Here is a 7,077-nt window from a genome sequence, read left to right on the forward strand (position 1 = left end):
TGTGTGTGTGTATGTGTGTTACAGAGGATTGAATCCAGGACTTTGTACTTACTGAGCATATACTTCACCACTGAACTAAACCACCAACCTGACAGGATTCTTAAGAATTGGATTCCCAAAATGAAAATTGGTGGATTTAAACCACACGGAACTATACACAATTGTACCTGTTTTTCTTAATGTTGTCATTTTCATACCCACTGAGGATATTTTCTTTACTTTTTAGTGATTTGAATTTTCCTATTTTATTTCCAACTTATGTGACATTTTTTAAATGCTAGATTATGGCATCCAGTTACTTGTCAGAAACTGAACCTGTATTTATACATTGTAAATACTCCAACAACTGGTTGACAATATTAAGCCAGCCACATAATCATATCAACTATGAGATTAAATTTGAAGTTCAAGTTACTGAAAAATTAGGTCACGTAATTTACTCAACCTGGTTCATAACCCTGTGGAGAAGAATTTTGGGTGGAGAAATGCCTTTTTAAGGGAATTCAGTGCAACCTCTCTTTGAAATCAGGACTTCCCTCACGAGCCTCCTTGAATGGCCTGAAATCAAAATTCCCAGTGACAGTCTTATGAAGGAGGAAGCTCTGGGAGGAGCAAAATGACCCTAATATTGCTTATAAAAACAAAAAGCAAAATTAAACACCAAGGAAGGAAAGATCTGCAAAACACAATCTGAAATGAATGAGAAAAGTTGGAAGTCCCAACTATCTTGTTCTTCTTGCTTATTGTTTGCTTGTGTTTTGTCTGTGTCAGAGAATCTGATATATCAGAAACACCTCAGTAAACACATTTATCTTACATAAACTCCATTGGCAAAATTACCTAAGGGACTAACTATGCTTTAATCTTTTCCCTACAAACTAACTGTCAAAGTGAAAGGCCTTTTGTTTGCTTCCCTACCCTCCATCATGGTTAGTTAATTCTTGAAACTCTAGTGTGAGCTAAAAAAGTAAAGGCTTTTAATAATTTGTAGGATGTGGTTACTACAAATCAGTATCTGTAGTAACATTTGAAGGATGAATGAAGATCATCGTTGAAGATAGGGGGATACCGTCTTCAAAGAAGAATGACTCTCTGTTTTTAACACAATGATAAATGCAGCTGTGAGTGCTGCTTCATCTGAACATGGAGAAACAGAGACAGTCATCTATAAAATGAGATCTAAAGGATATTTATTTACCAGAATAAAAATCGGCATTATATTTCATCATGAATGAAGTTACCATGAAATCACAAGGGTATATATTATTGAGAGGGTATGAGATATTACCTGGAAACAGCATGACCTCCTATGGAATAGTAAGGATGATATTTCTGTAGGTTATATGAATATCTTACGGCATTTTAAACACTTCTTACATCACATCTATAATTTGATTGCTTCACATAACTGAGACTCAGTTTTGAGATGCATAATTTATATGCTCATAAAGAAAAAAAGTTTTATAAATTTTGTAATTATCAATGATCGAGGTGAGTGATTTCTCCAATGTTCCTTCATAGTGGTTAAAAACTTCTTCTAGAATTTTGAAATGAAGCCAAAACCTGTTACTAACCGAGGTTGCTGAGGAGACATCTCTTTATGAAGTAATTAATATAAATTTTAACATCTATTACAAAGTAAATTGTATCCACTTTTTCAGTGGTATAAGAATTTTTTCCTGTGCCTGGTTTCTCAACTAGGATGCTTTAGATGGTTCTATGACTTGCTTTTTTCCCTGCTCCTTTGCTCACCAAGTGACGCCCTGTTGAAACAATTGCTGCTGTGCTTATATGTTATTCCAGAGCTAATATTTTGAAAATTGGATAATTTGTATATGTGCTAATATTTGTCAAAAGTAAATTGATTTTTACTAACTTCATGTCCTTAGTCTGCTTCATGTGTGTTTACCACTCAAGTTAAAAATTGGACATATTCACTTGACAAAAGAAAGAAGAAAACACAACACATGCACATGTGGTTACTATTAAGGACCCGAACAGAATAATTTTAGTATCCTTGTCATGTAGAGTCTCTAACAGAGTAAATACATTAAATTTCCACCTTGGAAGTATTAAGGCACTCTTAACTTCATTGGCAGATTCTAAATCAAATTCAGTGCATAAATATAATTAATTATTTCTTGCTCATGTCAGGAGGTCAGGAGTCTTTGCACAGCTGAGGATTGATCGTGTCATCTATAACAATTCTGCATAATGATAAGTCATTAGGAGTCAGTTTAATTTGATGTCCATTTATCAAGGTAGGAGCAGTAAGCCCCCTACTATGGCCTATGAGCAGTCTAGTCACAAGCTTTTGATCTTAAAACGAATGAACAAACAACAAAAAATATAGGCCTCATGCCTTTTCATTAACCTGCACTTCCTCATGGATTTCTATTCTGATTGTAATGCCATAGAACCTCTGCACCAAGAAGACGCCCTCCTGTTCCTTAAACCATCACGACTCGTTTGTAAAAGCCCCCAGATTTTCCTTGAATCTCTTAACTCACGTTCCCACCACTGTCATTTTCAGGATCGCAGAACAGGTTGTAATTAGGTCATTTCTCATCTTGTCTACTCAGGAATCAATTCATACTCAGTTGCCCCACTTCCCATTAATACATTATCTGAAACAATCTTTCCGATGTTAAAGCTACATCCTAGTGACCAGCATTCCCTTGGATTGTCACACAGCGGCAGGCCACGCAGGCCCTCCCGTGCCATCTGTGTTCCTGGAGACTTCAGATGTCACTCCTTCCTGCTACATACTTGATGTCTAGCAGGTGGTTCACACTTCAGAATCAGAACCTTCCCCTTCACAAAGTCACATGGATCTCTTCATCCTCCTTTCTTTCTTTTGTTAGAGGCTTCTTCTGCCCTCCAGGTTTCTGTTGTTTCGGTTGTTTTTTCACTTTTATTTTTTCATAGGAATTGCATTGGAATGATCGCTTCACAGCCACTCCCAACTTTAAGCCACAAACGCCTGCTGGTGCTATCCCCTGGATGAAATTCCCTTGATAACTCTCAAATGTACTTACTCTACTTAATTGTGAATACCATATGATTTCAGGCCACTGCAGTCATTGTACTAAAACATTAATATAATGAGCATGTTTTAATATTTTCCATCTGTTTATATCCATTCTGGAGATTTCCCTTTACTTCAATGAAGCTGAAGTAGAAAAATTAGATCCTCTTTTTAAATAATTCACCGCATTGCCACAGCACCATGGACAAAGTCTAAGCTTTTCACTGTCATTTACGAGATGTTTCCAGATGATGGTCTGCATATCCTACACAGCATGTGCCTTGCACTGTTCCATATAGAAACCCTGTCCCCTGTTCTTTCCACCCACATTCACGGTTATTGCTTCCTCCTGTGATCTATCCATATGACTTTTTATCTGAATGATAGCTAGAAGATTGCTCTTCTGAACCCACCTCTTCATCACCTTGTGGTCCCTCATTATCTGCTTCCAAACGGTCAGTGTCTCCCCCAGCCATGCTCCCCCAGATATTGTGGAATGATCAAGTGCTGCCACTTAATGCCATTTCCACGGATGATGGCTCTTACAGTACGTCCTGTGCTCCTGTCTCATCCACTCCCACGTCTGTACACATTGCCAGCATTTTCTTATTCCTAAACAAGATACTCAGTGTGTGTTTTGAACATTATGTCTTCTCCGGGTGTAAACCTCTCATATTAGTGGATTTCCTAGAGAATTTTCACCTTTCATAACACAAGACTTCTGCATGTCTGAATAAGAACTCGAAGAGCCCCTGCAGGCTTTGGCTACCACAATTTTCCATTTTGCCAGAGAACCACATGTTTCAAATAGAAAATGCACGTTCAATCTGGATGCCGGAGAGAAAAGGCACATTTAGTGAAACCCCAGCCAGCCCACAGCTGCAAGGCCCCATGAGTGAGAAATGCATTATTGTCACGTTCCACTGAGAGTTTTGGGCCTATTCAACAGCACAGAAAAGCCCAGGAAAAGTTGACATAAACAGGTAATCATATTTGCAGACTCAAGTGCAGTTTCCAATGGCTCGTTCATCTCCCTTCCAATGCTTACCAATAGATAAGATTAGCTTCTTCCTGCAGAAAATACAAAGAAGGGAGGGAGGGACAGAGAGAAGGACAGAGGGAGAGAGGAAGGGAGGAGGACGAAGGGAGGAGAAAATGCCCCTGCCTCTATTATGTGTCAAATAAATTCTAAGCCCAAATTTCTTTACTGCAGATTCCTATCAGTTTCAATAAAAACACTGTTAAGAAAATAATAAAAGTTAAAAGACCGCCCTAAATCCTACTCAGTATGTGATCTGTGTCTCTGTTGTCTACCAACTGTTTTTAATGAACTTCACAAACTATTCTCATTTTCATTTTCACTTCTTTAGCCTTGTTGACCCTTAAACCTCTCTGTTTTTGCATTTCTTTCTTTTTTATTAAAATTTTTAATTAAAATATAATTGGATAATTTCTCCCCCTTCCATTTCCTCTGTACAACCCCTCCCATGTCCTTGCCTCGCAACCTCTCTCCTGCGACTGCTACCTCCTTCAAATGGATGGTCTCTTTCTCTTTGATTATTTTTTTAATGAATCTAAATGAATACATACATTCAAAAATCTGCAGAATCTACTTAATGTGGCTGGATTGTATGTGAATGCTTTCAAGGCTCCTTTGTGTTATGATCTCACCAAAGCAAGGCACCTGAACCCCCTTTTCATGTCATTATTGATGTACCTGTCTGTGTAGGAAAGTATCCGTTGTTTCTGTTCCCACGTTACTGCAGGACCTGTTGATAGGTAGCCTCCACATTGAAAATTTATGGCCATGTTTTAGCATCAATGACTATTTATACATCTTCTTTTGCTCATTTCAGATCATTATGATTGAATATTGCTCCTTCACAAATCAGTATTTAAATAATTGAATATTTAACACATCCACTTGCAAATCTCAAGTGTAACATCCCTAAGGCAAATATCATGAATTCCCTCTCCACAAGTGAAAACAAATGTGTCACTGTGCACAAGTTCTTCACTATGGAACTTCAAAAAAGCAGAAGAGGAAGCTGTGCCTTTGTGCCTGGTGTCAGTCATCCAGCATAATATTCTTGAGGTTCATCTACATTGAGTCAGTGGTTTGACTTTTTAAATTGATGAGCTTAAATTGATTCATTGCTTAGATAAGTCAAATGTTGGCTGTGATATCTAAAGTCCTATCAAATTCTCATATGGTTTTGTGAATTTACGTTTTCATGACCTTGTATAAATGCGCAGCAATGGGGTATCTTCATGAGCTATATGTCTAAACTCAATTACATTGGAAAAGGTAAAAATCTTCTGAAAGCAGTTGCCAGTGTCTGGGATTTTAACCTACTTAGAAGCTAATAAATTTGCCTATTAATGTTTTATGGTTGCAGGAAGAAGGCATGTGATTCCTGATGTAAGAAAAACGGATTTTATCGTTCGGGAGAGGAAGCAGCATGACCACTATGTGTTTGTTGTTTTATGGTGTTGCTGGAGTCCAAAAAGGAACGCACAGGCCTAGGGGACGCTGAACATTACAAAGAGTACCTGGTCCTGGGGATCCTAATTTAGGGTAAGTGGAAAGCAAACTTGAAGAGAAAGTGTTTTTTCTCCCACCTCAGGGATGCTAGTCAGAAATTTCACCCTGGGAAATGGTCCAGGCGAAGGAGGTCATGAGACCTGCACGCATGGAGATGCCAGAAAGCATGTAGAGGCAGGAAGCACCCAGGGAAGACAAATTCCCACAGCTCATAACTTTGCACTTCCCTTACAAGTGTGGGAAAGATCCTTAACTGCAACCATTCTCAAACATGCACCTTACCTTTGAAATTCCTGATGAATAAGAACAAAACTCTTTTTCCTATTGGACAATCTCTGTTTCCTTTGCTTTGTTTTACAATGTGCATACTTAAGAATTATTTTTGTTTTGTTTTGGGGATTATAATTTAATTACATGTCTTCCTTTCCTTTTCTCTCCCCAGACTCCCCCATGTATCCCTCCCTGCTCTCATTCGTTTATGGCTTCTCCCCCCCAATTGTGATTGCACAATTAGATGCCCAAATATAATCTGTTGAGTCCATATAATTATTGCATGTATGTTTTTAGGACTTCTTGAATACCCACATTTGTCTTTCTACATTCTAGATTCCAATGTCATTTACATATTATAGATATAATTAGTCACATATATTATAAATATTTTCCAGTCTATGGCTTCTTTTTCATTGGCATCACTTGAAAAAATCAGGAACTTAATATGAATTTTTTTTTGATGTTTGGTGTTTTTGTGCTCTTAGAAATCTTGTGTATCAAAAGAATTTTTATATTTATTATTTAAGCATATTATTTCACTATTTAATAAGTAGCTTATTATGATTACTTTCTCCTCCTACTCTTTCTTATCTCTTTTCACTACTATCGGTTTCCTCCCCTATAACCCTCTTTAAGATCTATATCTCTTTGTCTTATTTTGTGGCCCATTGTGTATAAGCAGAGTCATCTGTGCTGTAATTGGCTTCAGTTAGTCATGGGAGTCTAGTAGACTCCCTGGTTGTAGACAATGGAAGGCAGTGATTCCCTTTCTCTAGAACTCATGAAGAGTCAATAGTGGCTCAATTCTATTTGCATGACCACTTATTCCCTTACTTTTTACTAAAGGATTTTCGTCTTCTTGTTTTTTCTTCTTACACTAGAGTTATCTTTTTGCCTTTTAAATTAATTTAAACTAATAATTGAACAGCCATATATCATAATCATATTCCATCTTTTTAGAAAATGAATATTTTAATTAGGTAGCATTTGATGGATCAACAGCGTTTATTCTTACTATACTAATACTATAGTAATTATATATCATATAATAATTATATTATTATTTATTATTGTTATGGATTACTATTGTTATATGTTATTTTATAATAACTATTTATAGCAGGAAGGTTAGTTTTAGATTAGCTGCTTTTCTGTAACTAACAATGTTCTTTATTTAATAACAATTTGATAAACTGATTCATTTTTACTCAATTGAATATTGACATTAGTT

Source organism: Microtus ochrogaster, unplaced genomic scaffold, assembly GCF_000317375.1.
Source record: "Microtus ochrogaster isolate Prairie Vole_2 unplaced genomic scaffold, MicOch1.0 UNK7, whole genome shotgun sequence".
Lineage (NCBI taxonomy): Eukaryota > Metazoa > Chordata > Mammalia > Rodentia > Cricetidae > Microtus > Microtus ochrogaster.